This window comes from Rattus norvegicus, chromosome 5 (genome assembly GCF_021556685.1).
Source record: "Rattus norvegicus strain SHRSP/BbbUtx chromosome 5, alternate assembly SHRSP_T2T, whole genome shotgun sequence".
Taxonomy (NCBI): Eukaryota; Metazoa; Chordata; class Mammalia; order Rodentia; family Muridae; genus Rattus; species Rattus norvegicus.
The window spans coordinates 58,173,762-58,193,004 of NC_141538.1; the positions used below are offsets into that span (position 1 = coordinate 58,173,762).

Genomic DNA, 19,243 nt, shown 5'->3' on the forward strand with positions numbered 1-19,243 from the left:
CCTGCCCCACATGTGGCCCATACATATACAGCCATCCAATTAGACAAGTTGGATGAAGCAAAGAAGTGCAGGCCGACAGGAGCCGGATGTAGATCGCTCCTGAGAGACACAGCCAGAATACAGCAAACACAGAGGCGAATGCCAGCAACAAACGAGTGAACTGAGAATAGGACCCCCCGTTGAGGGAATCAGAAAAAGAACTGGAAGAGCATGAAGGGGCTCGAGACCCCATATATACAACAATGACAAGCAACCACACCTTCTAGGGACTAAGCCACTACCTAAAGACTGTACATGGACTGACCCTGGACTCTGACTTCGTAGGTAGCAATGAATGTCCTAGTAAGAGCACCAGTGGAAGGGGAAGCCCTGGGTCCTGCTAAGACTGAAGCCCCAGTGAACTAGATTGTTGGGGGGAGGGTGGCAATGGGGGAAGGTTGAGGAGCGAAACACCCATAAGGAAGGGGAGAGGGGAGGGGGATGTTTGCCCGGAAACCGGGAAAGGGAATAACACTCGAAATGTATATAAGAAATACTCAAGGGGTTGGGGATTTAGCTCAGTGGTAGAGCGCTTACCTAGGAAGCGCAAAGCCCTGGGTTCGGTCCCCAGCTCAAAAAAAAAATAGAAATACTCAAGTTAATAAAAAAAATAAATAAACAAATAAACAGAAACTCCACAAAATATAGTAATATTCTCAACTGATAGAATTCTATGGCAAAAGCTACAGGGTAAGTTATTTGGATGTTGAGATATTTATATATTTTCTCCATATGGGGCCAGATCAAAGAGTCACAAACTTCAATTTCTTGATCACAGTTCAAGAAAGACTTAAAAGAAATACAATAAGAATAGAAATAATTATATGGTGAAAACAATTAAGAGATCAGAAACAGATTGCAGTAGATTGATAGATAATTACAGGCCTCATCTGTCTAATTCCAATATCAATATTGTCTAATTTCCCAAATAATATATGTTTTATGTTGTAGATAAAAGCAAAACCATAGATGCACTTAGTCTATCTTTGTTTAAAATGTGAATAAGCAATTTATGTTGACAATTGTTAGAAATCTTACATTTTTTAAGCAATTTCTGTCACTAAGCCTGATAATCTCAATGAACATTATCAAATTGATTATATATGTATATGTGTGTATGAATGTATTTGAACTGGTTTAGACACTTTCCCCACAGAAAACCGATTTGATAAATATTAAATGAAGCCAGTCTTTTTCTTTGGAGCATAATAGCATACCAGCATCATACAACAGCCACCCCCCCCCCTCTTCCTTGAAATATCTGTGAATTAAGCACATTAAAATACACAGTGTCTTGGAGAAAATATCACATCCAAGAAATATATTCTATATATCCATGTGGAAATAAGACATTTTTTTAAATCTATCTTCACATTTTCTATTCCTTCCAGTTCTTAATGCTGCTGTCCGTAACCAATTCTGCCTCTCTCTTTTTAATTTTTTTTTCTTTTTCACCTTATGTCCCGCTCACTGCCCTCCTTCCAATCATCCCCTCCCAAAATCCTTCCCCACCCCCTTCCCTTTTCCTCTGAGTGGGTGGGGACTCTCCTCTATGTCTCTAACCCTGGCATTTCAAGTCTTTGTGAAACTAGGCACTTCCTCTTCACTGAGGCCAGAATAGGCAGTTCAGCTAAAAGAACATATCCCACATTTAGGTAACAGCTTTTGGGATAGCCCACACTCCAGGTCTTCAGGACTCACATGCAAAATCAAGCTCCACAGCTCTTACAATGTGATTGTACATGTTTGTACTCCCATCAGCAATGAAGAAGCATTTCTCTTGCTCTACATTCTTGGCAGCCTGTGCTATCAATTGAGTTTTTGAGCTTAGCAATTCTGACTATTATAAGATAAAATCTCAGAGTCTTTTTTTATTTTCTCTACCCTGGTGTAAAAAGGAATTTAGGTGCTTCTGAACCACTTGAGATTCCTATTCTAAGAATTCTCTGTTTAAATTTGTACCCCACATTTTAAATGGGTTACTTGGGTTATTGATGTCTAATATTTTGACTTCTCTATATACTTTGGATATTAGCCTTCTGTCAGATATAGGGCTGGTGAATATCTTTTCCTAATATGTGGGCTAAAAATTTGTCTTATTGATACTGTCCTTGGCCTTATAGAAACTTGGTAGTTTCTTGAGTTCCCATTAATCAATTTTTGATATTAGCGCCTGAGCCACTGGTGTTTAGTTCAGGAAATTATCTCTTATATAAGGATATTTCCCATGTTCTCTTCTATGAGATTTAGTGCATCCAGTTTTTTAATTAAATTATTTTTATCGAAAATTTTATGTATTTACATTTAAAAATATTATCCCCTTCTCCCCCTCTGCCATTCCCCTTTCCCCTCCCTCTGCTTCTTTGAAAGCACTCCCACTGCTAACCAACTACTAGAACCTCAGCATTACCCTGCACTGGGTAAATGAGCTTTCCCAGGAACAAGGGTTTCTCCTCCTATTGATGCCATATGATGCCATCCACTGCTGCCCATGATGGTAGAGCCATGGGTTCCTCCATGTGTACTTTTTGTTTGGTGGTTCATTTCTCAGGAAATCTGGGGCATCTGGTAGGTTGATATTGTTGTTATTCTTATGGGGTTGCAAAAATCCTTCAACTCCTTCATTCTTTCTGTAATTCCTATATTTGAGTCAATGGTATTTTGGCACCATGAAAAAAGCTTGTGAGAGGATATTGGTGAAGCCTAGTTGCAGCAGAAGAGAACCGCATTTTGGAGATGCCAGAATCATGAGATGACAAACAAGAGCAGCAGCAGCAGCAGCAGCAGTGGAATACAGGCATCTGGAAACTAGAAGACAAGGTGTGTGCTACAAACGGCAGAGTTGGAGAAGTGACCTAAGTCCTTGGAGGAGCCTAGAAGATTGTAAGTGAATCCCAGACGTTGGACAATTAGAGTTTGATTTTGCTTTGGGTTGTATTGTGAGATTTGGTTTTGGTTACCTGAACCTGTCTTTGGACAAGGGTATACGAGTAGCTGCACTCCCCTGCTAGGACCTCCAAACAAGTTCTCAAGGTCCATTGTAGGAACGTAGGGTAATCAAGCTACCACAGAAGAAAAGACCCAAATTGCTTAAGATATGTCAGCAACTGAATGCTTAGCAAGCAAACAGGGCAACGAGACCTAGGGAGTTTAGTGGGAAGTCAAAGTTAACTTCACTGAGATAAAACCAGGAATGCTTGTAGATACCTTTTCAGGAATAGATAGAAGCTTTCCCAACCAAGAGATAGCCTCGGTTGTCATCAAGAAGATACTAGAAGAAATCTTCCCCTAGTTTGGAATTTCCAAGGTAATTGGATCAGACAACAGCCCCGCTTTAATTGCCAAGGTAAGCCAGGGTATTGCCAGGTACTTACAGGTCAATTGGAAATGACATTATAGACCTCAAAGCTCAAGGCAGGTAAAGAGAATAAATAGAACTCTAAAAGAGACCCTGAACAAATTGACGATGGAGACTGGCGAAGACTGGCTGGCACTCCTTCACTCTTGCTCTCCTCAGAGCAAGAAATATCCCTTCCAGATTCAGCCTTAACCCCTTTGAGATATTGTATGGGGCCTCATCTCCTCTGACTGTATTAGATGATGTTACTGAATAATGATTTGCACGCTAGGCTAAAAGACCTACAGGTGATACTGAAAGAAATCTGGTCACAGCTGGCAATACCCTATGTCCTGGGGACGCCTGAGACATCTCATCAATTCCATGTCGGAGATTCTGTCCACATAGATGTGAGCTCTAATGCTCACTTGAGGAGTGTACTTTGAAAGCAAGAATTTCATGTTTGACCTGGGTTCCATTGTGATAGGACCCCCAATCACAGGTGCAAATGATGTAACATCCCCTTACAATGAAGGCATTGCATATATTAGTACTCCTAACACTTCTTGGGACTGTGCCTCAGGGATCACAACCTCTATAAGTTTAAAGGCAGTCATGACTTTTGTGTGTAGGTTCAGATACCCAGATTAGAATCCTGATGCTAAAGACTTAGTAAGACACAAAGGAATTACTCTGCGAGTTATCTTAGGGCTGAGTTTAGGTGCTAAACTGGAAATGACTACTGATCCTCTTAAGTTGCATCTATGCCGCAAGTGTCTTACCAATAGCAGATAAATATCTAAGCTCGAGGAATCCCTGACCTCCCTCTTGGAGGAAGTCTTACAAAACAGGAGGGGGCTAGATTTACTCTTCCTCAAAGGTGAAGGGCTATGCGCTGCCTTAAGAGAGGAATGTTGCTTTCATGTAGACCATTCCAGAGTGATAAAAGACTCTAAGAGAGAGACTAGACAAAGACTCTAAGATACTGAAGTTTAGTTCTATGATTAGAAGTAGCCATAATAAGAAGTAGGGAATGAAAGGTAAAAGTTTAAAATTGCCCCCTAGACAAAAGTTGAAGTTAAAGGAAAGAAAAATAGTCGGGCCCTGGAACTGCCTTTTCCAGGAACTAGCTAACCACAGAAAGAGTAATTGCACTAGCTGGTTCAGCCACTTTGTTCCAGGAACTAGCTATATTTACCAGCTGGTTCAGATAATAGCAGAATTAAACAATCATGAGAAACAGGAGGTACTTCCTTGTGATTTGGTATGGTATTTCCTTTAAATACCCCTTCTCCCAGCCATTTGAGGTCGAACTCCTCTACCCCTGCCTGGGATATGAGTCTCGACCCTAGCGTGCTGGTTTCTATTGGCCCTATCAATAAACCTTGTGTGATGCAGCAAGGATGGTCTCTGGAGAGTTCTTGGGGAGTTGTGTCATCCTGAGACTTGAGTGAGGGTCTCCCTGCTCCAGGAGTCTTTCACCCTCAACCTGTTAGTATATTCTGTCTCTCTCTCTCTCTCTCTCTCTCTCTCTCTCTCTCTCTCTCTCTCTCTCTCTCTCTCTCTCTCTCAGACACTCAGAGCTATGAATTTTCCCCTTAGCACAGCTTTCCTTGTGTCCCATATGTTTTGGTCTATTTTACTTTCATTTCCATTAAATTCTAAAATGTCTTTAATTTCTTTCATTTTTCTTCCTTGACCAAGATATCATTGAGTAGAGTGTTGTTATGCTCCATGTGTATGTGGGCTTTCTGGTTTTTTTGTTTTTGTTTTTGTTTTTGTTTTTGTTTTTGTTTTTATTTTTTGGGGGGGGGGGTTTATTGAAGACTAGCCTTAATCCATGGTGATCTTATGGGATGGATGGGATTATTTAAATCTTCTTGTATCAATTGAGGCCTGTTTGTGAAAGATTGTACTATATTTTGGTGAAGGAACTATGAGGTACTGATAAGAAGGTATGCTATTTTGTTTTAGAATGAAATGTTCTATAGATATATGTTAAATCCATTTGGTTCACAACTTCTGTTAGTTTCTCTTTGTCTCTGGTTTCTGTTTCCATGATATATCCATGAATGAGACTGAGGTGTTGAAGACTCCCACTCTTATTATATGTGGTGCAACGTATGCTTTGAGCTTTTGTAAGATTTCTTTTGAATGTGGGTGCTCAGATAGAGCATAGATGTTCAGAATTTAGAGTTCATTTTATTTTATTTTTACTTTGACACGTATGAAGTGTCTTTCCTTATCTTTTTTGATAACGTTTGGTTGAAAGTCGATTTTAATCGATATTAGAATGGCTAGTGTAGCTTGTTTTGGGGACCATTTGCTTGGCATTTTTTTTCCAGCCATTAATTCTGAGGTAGTATTTGACTTTGTCACTGTGGTGCATTTCTTTGTGCAGCTTGATCCTGTTTCCTGTTCACTTTTCCTGAAAGTTGGTCTATGTTTTTTTTTTTTTTGGGGGGGGGACTGAGTCCATTGATGTTAAGAGATAGTAAGGAACAATGATTGTTATTTCCTGTTATTTTTGTTGTTAGAAGGTACCATGAGGTTATCTTATGTAATGTTAATGTGGCTATCTTTTGGGTTTAAAGAAGATTTTTTTTTTTTTTGCTTTTTCTATGGTTTAATTTGCTTCCTTGAGTTGGAGTTTTCCATCTATTATGCTTTGAAAGTCTGGATTTGTAGAAAGATATGTGTAAATTTGGTTTTGTCACGGAACATTTTGGTTTCTCCATTTATGTTAAATGAGTTTTGTGGGCTATAATAGCTTGGGTTAGCATTTGTGTTCTCTTAGGGTCTGTATGACATCTGCCCAGAATCCTCTAGCTTTCATAGTCGCTGTTAAGAAGTCTGGTATAATTCTGATATCTGCCTGTATACATTACTTGACTTTTTTCCCTTGCTTCTTTTAATATTCTTTTCGTTTGTTTGCTTTGTTTGTTTGTTGTTTTGACTACTGTGTGAAAGAGGAAATTTCTGTTCTGGCCCAAACTTTTTGGAGTTTTGTAGGCTTCTTGTATATTTATGGGCACCTCTTGCTTTTGGTTAGGGAAATTTTCCTCTATAATTTCGAAGACGATATAGACTGACCCCTTAATTTGGGAATCTTCATTCCCTTCTCTACCTATTACCCCTAAGTTTGGTCTTTTCATCGTGTCCTGAAGTTTCTGGATATTTTAGGTTAGGATATTTTCGCATTTTGCATTTTTTACCTATTGTGTTCATGTTTTCTATGGCACCTTCTGGCCCTGAGATTCTCTCTTCTATCTCTTATATTCTGTTAGTGATGCTTGCATCTATGATTCTTGATCTCTTTCCTAGGATATCTACCTCCAATATTGTCTCTCTTTGTGATTTCTTTTTTGTTTCTATTTCCATTTTTATATCCTGGATTGTTTTGTTCAATTCCTTCACCTATTTGGTTGTGTTTTCCGGTAATTCTTGAAGGTATTTTTGTGTTTCCTCTTTAAATGCTTCTATTTCTTTATCTGTGATCTCTTGTATTTCTTTAGGGACATTATCTATGTCCTTCTTAACATCCTCTATCATCATCATCATCATCATGAGATGTGATTTTTTTTAATTCAAATCTTGCTTTTTCGGTATGTTGGGATATCCAGTACTTGCTTTTGTGCGAGAACTGGGTTCTGATATTGCCAAGTTGTCTTGGTTTCGGTTGCTTAGGTTATTGTGCTTGCCTCTTGCCATCTGGTTATCTCTGCTGTTAACTGACCTTGCTGTCTCTGATCGGAACCTGTCCCTCATCAGTGCTTGTCATCCTGTGATTCTGTGATTCTGTGATTCTATGGTACTAGGTGTATCGGAAATCCTGGGGGTCATGCTGCAGCTGCCTGTGGACTGTATGTGTGGAGATCCAGAGCAGAGACCCTCTGGGCACAGGTGCTAACTGAATGAAGCATGGGTTTCTAGATGGGCAGAGTTCTAATTTCTTAATAGCACAAATCACCACAGAAATTCTCTGTGATATGTGAATATTGACATTGCTGTCTTCATGGCATTAAATACAATTCTAGATACTGGTATGTAATTAATACTTGGCATATGCATTTTGGAATGTACCTGTGGTTTACCACATATTTCCTATCATTCACTATGTTTGTTTTATTCCCAAGCACTGCAGAAAAATAATCAGAGTTTGTAATGAGAACTAATACATGTATATTAAAAATGCAGACTTTTATTTTCTTCTAACTTGAGTGCAATGTGCAGTTATTTATAATTTATTTGGCATTGTGGTAATACAAAAACATATTTTTGATCCCATCTCTTTATTCATATTTCCTTGAAAGGTTTCCTCAATAGTTCTTGCATAGTTATCATAAGAGCATTCATTACACATTTATCCTGATATTTACAGATACTAAAAAATTATAAAATTTCTGTGGATAAGATATTATATGCATTCAAAATCGATCATTTTAGTTAGAGTCCTACAATTAAATTGGCCTGACAAAGAGCTAAGGTATTTTAAAAGTATAAATTTTACTTATAAATTTTTCTCTAGAATTTTTGATATAGTCGTTGTTTCTTCATAGGTTTATTTAGTATAACATGAATTTATATTTAAATTTAAATAACTCTATAGCAACTTTACTACAGTATTTTCTTGTAAGCTTTCTAATACAGTAAACAAACTCTTTCTATCACATATTTCAACCATGTGTCCTAGGAAGCTGCTAATTTATTGTTTTCACTTTTTAATGTTTTTAATGAACTATATAATTGAAATTTCTAAAACAAAAAAGTTGATTCTTAAATTATCTGTGTTATATAAATAGTTCTTTTGCATTCTATTTCCATGCCTGATTTGTATAGTGGAATTTCTTGTCTCTAATTTGAGCATAATGAGATTGGGCAGAAATTTACCTGATAAAACATATCTATTGGGTTGGGGATTTAGCTCAGTGGTAGAGCGCTTGCCTAGCAAGCCAAGGCCCTGGGTTAGGTCCTCAGCTCTGAAAAAAAATATCTATTTTTACTATAAACAAGAACTATGTACAAACAAATTTGGAATTTGCAGAGAAAATCTCATTATTCCCTAAGTATGTGAGAGAAATTGTGAATATAATGAATGAATCACTGCATACATAGATGCATAAATCAATAAAATTTCAGTGCCTTTGGAGTTGACATAAAGAAATTAGAAAGGGACTTATTTATGGTTCAAAATTAATATTTAAATTAAACACTTCTTTTTTTGATAGTATCTCACATAAGAAACATGCTGACTTGAAACTTGTTATGTAGTATTTGCTTGAACTCTTGAATCTCTTACTTCTAGTTCTTCATTTCTTAGCATACATGTGTCTCCTACCAGGCAAGGTGTGAAATGAAGGACTTCTTTCCTTAAGAGCATTTACCACACAAATTTCATATTTAAAAACTAAGTCCCACAAAATAAATACTGAGTCAATAGTAAAATCTTTTAGCCCAACATTAATTGAGCCATAATTCTGAGTGCTGTAAACAATGCTAGTTAATATTTGACAGCATTAAAGAATCTTAGTTCTTAGATCATGTTATTTGTAATAAATCCTGTGTCTAGGCAAATCCTGCTCTCAGTAGACAAACAACCTACTTAGATACATTATGGAGTTTTATAAGTTACTGATTTTCAGTAATGGTGGTAAAATGGGAGCGATCAGATTGGCAAATACAAGCATTTCCTTCTGGTAGACAAAAAAAGAAAATGCATTCCCAGTGCTACTGTTTACTTACTATGAAACTTGAGCAGGAAACATTTCACAATGAGCCTTGTTCTATCATTGACAGGTCATGATCTTAAACCACTTTCTTCTTGAAAATTGTTTTGAGAAATAATTTTTCCATAGGGTTTTACTAAATTTGGACCATTTCTTTTGACCCCTATTAGCCTTTAAGAAATTTCACTAACAGCCTATCTTCTTATAATTTATTGGCTACACTCATGATGTAAATTTATAATTAATGTTATTATAGCTGTAGTAAGCAACATGATATTTTAACAGGTAATGCACACCAGTGTCTCTAGTGTGTGGCCTTACCTTGCCATACAACATCAGGAAGCACAAGGAAAATGCTACCGGAGGTATTTCTTCTAATTTAACAATTGAGGATAAAAGAAATGACAGCATTTTGAAGAAACTGTTTAAACTATGCAAACCAGCCAGACTTGTTTCTAAGCTTTCAGAAAGCATTGTACACTGTAGACTTACTGTTCTTCAGCAAAGGCATCAAAAGGGACAGTTTAAGTTTCTAGAAAACTCAGTTCCTCCCAAGCTCATCGCAGGCATCTAAATGCAGCATAAGTTTTCCTGTAGATGGTCACATTTAAGAGTCTATGACAAAAACCAAATAAAAGAGATATGATGTTCAAGAGTGAATGTGGTCTGAATAATTTACCAGCTACATACAGTTCTATAAAATATTAAAGGGGCCATAGGGTACAATGAGAGTTCACAGAGATTCAGGCTTGAGATTGGTCTCTTTCTAGCTCACTTGAGGCATGGTTGCAATGATAGTTGAGAGTTATATTGGTGAGTCAGTAATTACAGTGGAGCTAATAATGGCTTTAATAAAAGTAAAACGAGCAAACTGGCATCTGGACCCTGAAAGAAAAAATGAATCTTAAAAGATTTAAACTTTGTTTGGAATACAGAACTGATATCAAGCCCTGCATCGGATCTAACATTCACATTAGTCTAACAACAATTGATCTACTACATTAACTGCAACAAAAATTGCAAATTAGCTAAAATAATTTGAGAATTGTTGCATTGTCTATTATGATCCATGTTTGGACTGTGTTATTTGTAATAAATCTTGATTTTGGGCAGATTGTGGCCATCATAATCTAATTTTGAATTACATCCCATTCTGGTTACATTTATTATTTATTTTTAAAAGAAAAATTCATTAGTTAATGTGTTTTATAAGAAAAAGAATCCTTACAGTGAATAATACAAATCTCAAAAACTACATAGAAAATTCTGCCAACTCAAACCTAGTAAATATGTACACATTTTTCTTTAAGAAAAGAAATTAGGTAGCAAAGTGTTTATACTAAACTATAAAAACAACTATTACAGAGTGGTGATAAATATCTGATATTGATCTTTTACCTACTACTGTATTTGAGCTCTTTATAATTAACAAAGTCTGACTACTTTTAAATAAATATTATGAAGAATATCTCTTTGTCTGCCTACATATTTTCTCTAAAACTATGATGTTCTTAATAAACTTTACAAAATAAAAAAAAATCATGTACATCCCAAGCCAGGTTGTGCATACATGGTTTCAAATTATAATACATATGAATACTCTACCCATTTTATAATCTGGAAGCTCTGGAAGTGGCATGCATTGTACTGTAGATAACCACAGATGCTAAGAATCCTAAGAAAAAATTCACATTTTATTTCACTGAAATTCCTTGTATCAGACAGCAATAACAGGTCATCGATTGAAGTAAAATATTTACCATTTTCATTTCTTTTTCATATAAATATCAAGAAAACAAAATAGCTTTTCATGCACAAATCAGTTTTCAAAAATATCTCGATTATCATGAGATTTAAAACTATGTTGTTATGGGTATTTATTTATTCTCCTTCAATTTGAGTTACCTGATACAGGATCTCACTACACAGCCACAGCTGCTTTAGAACTCACTTTGTAGACCAGAGCTTAGAACTCACAGAGATCCACATGTTTCTAGCTCTTAGTGCTGGGATTAAATCCGAAGCATCCAAATCTGACACTTTATTATTTCTTAGTTTAGAGAACTATTCATTTATCTATTTATTGATTGATTGGTTGATTGATTTGATTTGATTTGATTTCTTAATGTTGTGGAGTGTATTTTCCTTCTTAACAGAAAATACATTGTGAGGAAAATTGAGACGAGTCTAGATTCTATATGAAGGCTTTCTACTGTTAGGTTGGAATTTAAATAATTAGTGTTAAATTTCAGGGAAAACTAGGTGTGGGTTTATATACTTGCTGCATTGAAATATTCACCAGTGTGGCCAAAATTCCAAAATGATGGTTCCCGTTTCTATCAGTTCTATATTCTGTGCAAAACCAGCAGTTAGGTGGTGAGATAATGCTGGAATTCATATAGACCCTTTACAGAGTTTTATAACTTTAAATTGTTCATACAAATACAGCTCCTTCTACACTTTTTACAATATTTGAGAGTTCTCTTCCTATTGATGTTTTCTTTTTTATGTTTAAATTTATAGTGATGGATTTAATATGTTGAGCCCTGTGAATCATAATTTTTGCTTTCATTTCTGCCTGTTCTTATGTGATGCCTTTCTGCAGACCTCCCTTTAGCCCATTTCATGATTGTTTATTTAAATTATTCTTAGCTGAAAAAAAGACTTAGGGTATTACCATATGATTTTTTCTGCATATTTTTCTATACCTAGAATTGCATATACATGTGGTAATGGATTGGGTTCTTTTATTAGCTTTGAATTCATTTACTATTCCATATTTTTATGAATTTGGGATTTTTGATAACCATTTTTTAAACTGACATAGATTTCCAAGCAATTGATAATTACTTTATATAAAGAAAATTTTACTTTTCTTAACTTATCTGAAATCTTCATTGTTCTATTGGTCTTCAGTTATACTTTCTTCTTTCAAACAATTTTCAGGCCAGGGTTCTCTATACTCTAATGTCTTTAAAAAGAGGCAACTGCAGTGATGTAGAAAATATTCACCATCCAAAAAAATCAGGCCTAATTTTTAGTGAACATGTTAATTTCTCTAATACAGGGGATATTATCTTATTTGTATTTTAGAAGCATAGTTACAGAGAAGTTATAGAACCTTTCCGTCTTTTGTAAATGAATAGTGTTCAGATAAACAAAGAGAATGATGTGGGCTATCCTAGCTACATCTCATAATGGAAAATTCTTAAAAGGGTTTTAAAATCTATTCCCTTAGGAAGCAGATATGATTTTAATATGCATTTTTTTAGTAACGCTCACAGTGTAAATTCAGCTTCATATTTTAGCTTAATTTGTCATAGTGATTTTAAACCTAATATCATGCCTATGGATGTCATTTTGTTTTTATAGCTCTGTTCTATATGGTTCATGAAATGCTCCTTTGTGAATATAAACCAAACTTGAGTTTATAAACCATCCACCAGGTGAGAAATGATTAATGGCTTAAGGTATCAATAGAAACTTATAATTTAATTTAGTGATCAATTATTACTCTATGAATAATATTATCCAACATAAAAGGGTTTGCTAGTATTTAGGATGTACATTAATATAATGGTTTCACAAAGGAGATTCTCAGAGAATGAAGTTTGGAAGGGACTTCAGTCTTGAAGTATTCAACACATGTCAAGTTGTAAGATATTATGGCTGGTTTTGATGTCATGCTCAATTTTATCTCCCTTTGGGGAACAGGCATCTATGAAAGTTAATATAACTTGCTTAAAACTATCTAGGTTGATTGAGATTATGAATTATATGATGCTAAGGAGTCACAGAAAAATGTAAATGAAATCTGACTGTCAAGAATTGGACATTTTTTAATGAAAGCATACATTTAAAAATAGTTATTTACCTACAACATAGAGGCTTTAAAACATTTCCATACTCAACTCAATATTGTCTAAATATTTATAAGTCATAAGTGAGAATTAAAACCAGGTCATTATTAGTTTTGTAGATAGTGGACTGCTAAGCATGGTATTCTTTTCAGATTCATTTTTAAAGGTTAGCAACATCACACAGGCTTTTCTTTGATATACTCAGAACTCTCAGTTACAGTCAATTGCTACCACAGATTCAATTACCACCAACTCCATTTTCATCTCTTTCTTTCACTGTTAAGATGAAAGTCTAACTGTCAAGCTGACCTGTCCTATTCCTTACAAGCAGGGACTGGTGTCTCAAAATTATTAAACCCATCTTCTATTTTAATATCATCTCAAATATGACTTTTAACCAAAAAGAAGTGGTTTTCTTCTTTTTTTCCTAATCTGTGTTCCTTATCCCTGGTACAGAAATGATTCTGACTGAACACATCCACATATAAAAATCTCCTAATGAATGGGTGGGTGCTAATATTTAAATATGCCTGAATGTCTTTCTTATGAATCAATTCCCCTTTCTTTCATACATGCATGGGGTGACATTTCAAACTTTCTTTTTATGAACAATAAACCAGGGATTAAATTTCAAGCTTTACAAATGATTTATAGATTATAAGGCAAAACAACTTCCAAGGGTTTTGGCAGGAACAAACTTGCAATATTCAGGATAAACAGGTTCAATTGCTCCCTCATATGTTCGTTTCATTGCTTTAACCTTTAAAAAGTCATTTTATAATATTTCAACACTCATACACTGCTTGGGGAAATTTTTAATCATGTAACTAGGTTATAACATTCAAAATATACCTTCCCTGATGTGATTTATAATATTGTACATACCCATAATGCATAATTTATTAGAGATAGTGGAAGATTTTATGCAGGCCATACAATGTCTTTCCTAAATCTGGGATTGGCATACTGATTGATTGTTGAGAAGAGACGAGTTGACAGAAATATCACCCTGTCATGTAGAGGGCATTGTTAACCTTCCATCTCAAGCCATCACCCTAATTATGCCATTTATAATCTCATGTAGAGATTATGAGAGAAGGATCAAGATACATTTTTTCCAATTTAATTTGCTTCCATTTTTCCCATTAGTTGTTATCATTGTTGTGACTATTACCATAAACATAATATTTTTAAATTTGCTTAATTAATTATTTTATTTATTTACATTCCAAATGTTACCACCCTTCCAGGTTCCCATCCCAAAGTTCTTCATCCCATTCCCCTCTCTTTTGTCTCTGTGGTGTGTTCTCTTCACCCCGCCTCAAGCCCCAGCATCCTTTTCCTTGGAGCATTAGGTTTGTGGATAAGGCAGTCTTCTGCTATTTATGTGCCAGGGGGAACATACAATTTCATCCATGCTCTTTTGTTCATGGCTTAGTCTCTGGGAGATCTGAAGGATATGGACTAGTTTATTTTGTTTTTCTTCCTATGTAGCTACCATCATCTTCTGCTCCTTAAATCTTTTCCATAACTTTTCCATGGAGTCCCTGACATCCAGACCAATGGACGGCTGTAAGAATCTGCATCTGTATCCGTCAGCTGCTGTTATAGCCTCTCAGCCATGTTAGGCTCCCATCTGCAAGCACAACAGGGCATTAGTGACAGTGTTAGGATATCGTGCCTGCCCACGGGATGATTCCGAAGGTGGGGGGGGTGCACTCGATGGTCATTTCTTCAGACTTTGCTCCATTTTCCCCCTACATTTCTGTTAGAAACAATATTGGGTCAAAAATTATGAAGGTAGGTGAGTTGCCACAACCCTCCACTGGAGGCCCTGTCTATCAACTGGAAGTGATCTCTTCAGGTTTCATCTCCTCACTGTTGAGCATTTTGGCTAATGTCATCCCAATTGAGTCCTGGGAGCCTCTCAGAACCCAGGTCTCAGGAATTTTCTAGAGGGTACCTCTACCCCACACCCTTCAGTTGCATATTTCCATTCATTCTTCGGGCCCTCTCAGATCCTGCCCCCTTTTTCCATCCCTCTGCCCTCTCCCACCCAGGTCCCTACCTCTGTGATTACTTTCTTTCTCCTTTGAAGCAGAAAGTGAGGATTCTTCAAAAATTATTTTATAATGATGAATTTTTGCAATATGAGAAATTAAAACAAATTTGGCTGAAAGGTATTGCAATCTTCAAGAAGTCTTCACTACGTATTGGATTAAGAATATGTGATAAAAGTCTTATTACTTATTAATAGCACAAAGCCTTATCATATATATTAGACTCACAGTTCTGTAAGTGCAAGGTTGAGGTTAAAACTTGCTGAAGGCTTCTTGATGAATACCATCCCTGCTCTGAGTATCACTTGGTTTTAGGCAGTGAATATGTATGACTCTGTATTACCCCTCATACCTTTCCTATATTTTAAAGACACTAGGATGCAATGACTGAGGCTTTCCTACACAGATTATCGATTCCTAACTGCCTCCCAAAGTCTCTGTCCAACTCCTATCGTCAGATAAGTTTTCAGATTAATGTATGACAACAGGGATGAAAAGGTAACTCATGGTGGTTTAGAGAGCACATTAAAGTCACATCCAAACCACAGCATAAGCAACACCATCTCTTTTCATTTTTTGGTGTTTAAATGATGATTCAGCTCTATCATGTCCTACATCCTGACTACAAGTTCATCTCCCTCCTCCCTTCCCATTCCCTTCCCCGTTCCTATCCATTCCTCGTCTATCTGAAAAGGGCAGGCTTTCTAGGGATATTAACCAAACAAGGAATACTCTGTTCCAGTATTTTTCCAGGTAATCATTGTTACACTGGGATGATAAAGACTTTAATAGGATGTGATGGCTATGACAAATTTTAAGCAATTTCATGAAAAGGTTTATAAATAATTGAATCTTCATAAACTATGCAAATTACTGTTTAGCATTAATAAATATATACAAATAGATAATTCAACAATTTTTGTAACTCCTCCTTGGAAGTATAATTAAAAGCATAAATCATTAAGATGAACAGTTAATAGGCTTTTGTGTGTCTTCTGTTTCTGTTCTACAATCTGCAGATACAGTGTCCTGCCTACATATATCTATACTTGAAGACTCCAGAAGGAGCTATAGTCTGTCAACTCCTAGCTTTTAGAAAAGCAGAGCCATCAAACTCCAGAATAGGAAGACAATATAAGACTTTAAACAGCTTGTTTGTGGGGATTTGTCACAGCAGAACAGAAGTAGAAAACTGGTATAGCTATCCCTGTGGAAATTTCAGAATAATACTCAGTTTTCTGGGAGTAAAATGAATAATCTATAAAAATTTTTACATCAAAGTAAAATATGCTTAAATTGTAAAGTACAGATTCAAAAATAAGTATATGGAAGTTGGCAATGGATTAAATAAAAAAAAAATATGCCCATTCAGTGGACTTTAATTTTTCAGTATGGTGTTTTAAATACTGGAGTGACGTGGTCAGCTCTTCATAAAGTGTGTATTGAAATTGATTTCTAGGATCCTTCTAAATGTATTGGAAGAAAGCAAGGCTAAGGTAACCAATGCTATCTGAAACACTTGCATGTAATCGAATGGGAACAGTGTGCCCTTGCTCTAAGTAATAGAAAAAAGAAAAAGAAAAGAAAGGGCATAGGAAGAAGATTTAGTAAATATAATTGAAACTGTGTCGGGATATAGGCTCTGAAATGAATGACTGACCCACACTGACACCCTGCATTTCTAGTTTCGCTGAATTAAAATGTGAAACCTTGAGGAACAGACAGAAATCACACCCAAATGACAAGAGGAACAGCATTTTCTTTTGAGTCACACAGTAGTGGAGTGAACATGAGTGTCAATGTTGGGCCCTGAACATTGAATCTCAGGAAATGGAGCATATCTGAGACTGAACAATGGGAAGAGTTATTCAGTGCTTGCTAAGTTAGGCATTCCCGTGAGAGTGAATACAGTTAAGTTGGAGGTAATTAGCAAAGGAGAATGACCACGCATTATATGAAACAGAAAGAAGAAAGTTAGTTATAGGACATTTGAATTCATGACCTCAATTACTTATATATCTTCAGCCATATCTATTTGATTGTATATCTTCTTTGGAAATTCTTCATCTTTAGCATTATAGGATAATTAATTAAATAACTTTAATTTAATTTAAAAATGTCTTAGGATAGAATTACTTTATTTCCCTGTTTTAAGAATTACCTTGTTTCCTTCCAACCCCTGTTTTGTTCCAGTTTCTCTAAAATACATGGGCTATATTTCTTTTCTTTATCTCATATGTGTGTTAACGTGTGTGTGTGTGTGTGTGTGTGTGTGTGTGTGTGTGTGTGTGTGTGTGTAGTGATTTCAAGGGTGACTGCTTAGTATCTAGTTATATATCTATCATTTTCATTAATACTGGATATGGGAGGTTCTTTTACATCCAGCCCTGAGTAACGCTGTGAGAAGCAACACCTCCTCCACACCTCCACCATATGCCAGCAGGTATGAAGAAGCTGCAATCATGCATGAGTGAGTCTCCCTCAAAGATAGCCCTCCTGGTGTCCAGATAGGTAATGCCTGCTGGAAACTCTACTGCCTGGCCAAATACTAAGTGCCAATAGCATTGGAAAGGTCTCCTTCGATACCTTCCTCAGAAAGACAAGAGCTGGCAAGCATGAGCCACAGGCAGTGTTTGTAGACCTGGAACCCATAGTTATTGATGAAGTTCGTACTGGTATTATCACCAGTTCTTCCACCCTGAGAAGCTCATCACAGTCAAGGAAGATGCTTCCAATAACTATGCCTATGGCCACTATACCATTGTCAAGGAGATCCTTGACCTTGTCTTGGAAAGAATTCACAAGGCTTCTGGTTTTCCACAGCTTTGGCAGGGGAGGCTCTAGGTTCACATTTTTTGCTGATGTAGTGACTCTCAGTTGACAACAGAGAGAAATCCAAGCTGAAATTCTCCATTTATACAGTTCCTGCCCAGGTTTCTGTCTCTGAGCCCTATAATTCCATCCTTATCACCCATGCCACTCTGGAGCATTCTAGTTGTGCCTTCATAGTAGAATTGGTTATTTATGACACCTGTCTAGAAACCTCGATACTGAACACCAAACCTACACTAACCTAAACAGATTAACAGGTCAAGTTTTGTCTTCTGTCATTGCTTCCCTCAGATTTGATGGGGCCTTTAATGTTGATTTGACAGATCAGACAGAATTCTAGACTAACCTGGTGCTCTAATCTTTAATCCACACTCTCTGGCCACTTAGGCACCTGTCATCTTTGCTGAGAAAGCCTACCATGAGCAGCTTTCTTTAGCAGAGATTACCAATGCCTGCTTTGAGCCAGCCAATTGGATGGTCAAATGTGACCCTTGCCATAGTAAATACATGGCTTATTGCCTGCTTTTTGATATGGTGCCAAAAGATGTCAATCCTGCCATTGCTACCATCAAGACCCAGCATACCATTTCAGTTTGTGGACTGAATTGCTACTGGCATTGATTAGCACCTTCCCACTGTGGTACCTGGTGGTGACCTGGTCAATATCCAAAGAGCTGTGTTCATGCTGAGCAAAACCACAGCCATTGCTAAGGCCTGGGCTTACCTAGATCAGGAGGTCAGTCTGATGTAAGCTTAGCATGGATTTGTGCACTTGTATGTGGGTGAGGGTATTTAGGAGGGGAAATCTCTGAGGTCGATGAGTACATGGCTGCCCTAGAGAAGGATTATGAGGAGGATAGTGTGGATTCTCTTGAAGGCAAGCATAAGATGAAGGAGAGGAACACTGAATTACATATTTCAAAAGTGCTGCTTTCACAGGGAAACTTCTTCTGTTCCATCAAAGAAAGTTGTGGTCTGATCAGTAAATTTGTATCTAACAATGAGTGATTGCATACAGTTACTGACTTATGCTCAAATGTGAATGGTTTGTCAGAGACCCAAGCCATCCACTTCACTGATGGGTTTTAAATAAAACATTCCCTATCTTAAAAAATACTGACTATATCCTCAAAATTCATTTATCATGTCTAGAAAGAGAAAAGAGAATAGCACTGTATTTCAGGGAGTAAATGGTGAGGGATATAAAATATATGCTCTCCCTATAACAGTTATGTGGATTGAGATCATCATGTTAAGCAACGAAGATAAGATTCAGAAAGACAAATATCTCCTATTTTCTTCATGAAGATTAATCCACTTTAAACAAAAAAGAAAGAAGCACATGAAAGTATCAGAGGAACTACTGTGAAGGAGACTAACATTAGGGAA

General features: G+C 36.5%; 1 pseudogene; it reads left to right on the forward strand.

Annotated features, from left to right (window-relative positions):
• The first annotated feature begins 15,496 nt into the window (after positions 1-15,496).
• Tuba1a-ps5 (tubulin, alpha 1A, pseudogene 5) lies at positions 15,497-18,458 on the forward strand (annotated as a pseudogene).
• Positions 18,459-19,243: the final 785 nt, after the last annotated feature.